Source organism: Petaurus breviceps, unplaced genomic scaffold (assembly GCF_028583685.1).
Source record: "Petaurus breviceps papuanus isolate PSGF00001 unplaced genomic scaffold, PetGlider_PUasm1.0 225, whole genome shotgun sequence".
NCBI lineage: Eukaryota > Metazoa > Chordata > Mammalia > Diprotodontia > Petauridae > Petaurus > Petaurus breviceps.
Window position 1 is genome coordinate 3,312,268 of NW_027185889.1, and position 1,108 is coordinate 3,313,375.

Sequence of the window (1,108 nt, forward strand, 5' to 3'; positions counted from 1 at the left end):
TGCCCCTTCACAAAGTTAGGGATCTTGATTAAGGCACCACCCCCAACAGGTTGGGGGGTGAGGAGAATTCTTGTTCTTCTTGTCTTTCAGATTGTCGACTCACCCTCCTCATCTTGGGTCTCCTTGCTGAGAATGCCGTGACGGAATTATGCTGGGGACTGCTTTCCACCTTCCCGAGACCCATGCCTGTGACTTCTTCGGCACAAGTTTTTCCTCGTTTATTTACAGTTAACAACACCCTTAAGCTCCCTGTTCTGCACCTCAACAACGACACTAGGCCGGTGGAAAGTAACAGGACAATATCACTTAATGGGACGTTATGTTTTCAAATCACACCCACAGTCGATCCGGAACTGTCACCATGTGTCGGACTGTTTCCTCAAGAGGCTGTGTGGTCTGACCGCCTCAACTTTACAAGCAAGAGGGTGAACGGCTCCTTATTGAGAGGACTTTGGCCGGCCCGCACAATGATTAGAGCGAAGGATAACAGTGGTCTCCTTTGTGGAGAGGGCGGAGGGGAGTGGCGACCCCAGCCCAGCGCCCAGCCTCGCTGTAGGCCCTCCCGCCACAAGGATTTTTGGCCCTGGACGGAGTGCCAGTCACCCGCAGCTGTCCCTGTGCACCCGTTTTTTACCTTTTCCCCTCCCATCCCTTCTGGTAATGTTACTGCGGGTGTGGCAACCAACTGGACTTGCCAAGATACTAAACCTCTTATGTCCACTGTTACCTCCGATACAAACTCGCGTCATCTTCATTATGAAGATCCTGGGGTCACTGCAAACCCTTTTGATTTGTGGTTGCTCTGTGGGGAGGGGGGCACTTGTTTGGATTTGCGCCCCATGGCCATGCTGTTGGGCGGGGTCATGGGGTGGGGAAATGGTACATGGACAGAACTGGACCCCTTCGATTTTAATATGTCAAGGCCAGTCAAGCACGTACAGATACCACCCACGCCTGTCTGTGTTTGGCAACCCTTTCTGTTTTTGGTTTCCAATCGGACAGGACACAATGAGTCTCTTCTCCAATGTAAGAATGACTGCTTTTATTCTTCCTGCTGGAATGCTCAAGCGTTCCCATTGGCAGTTGTCCTCCGCCTCCCATGGTGGGT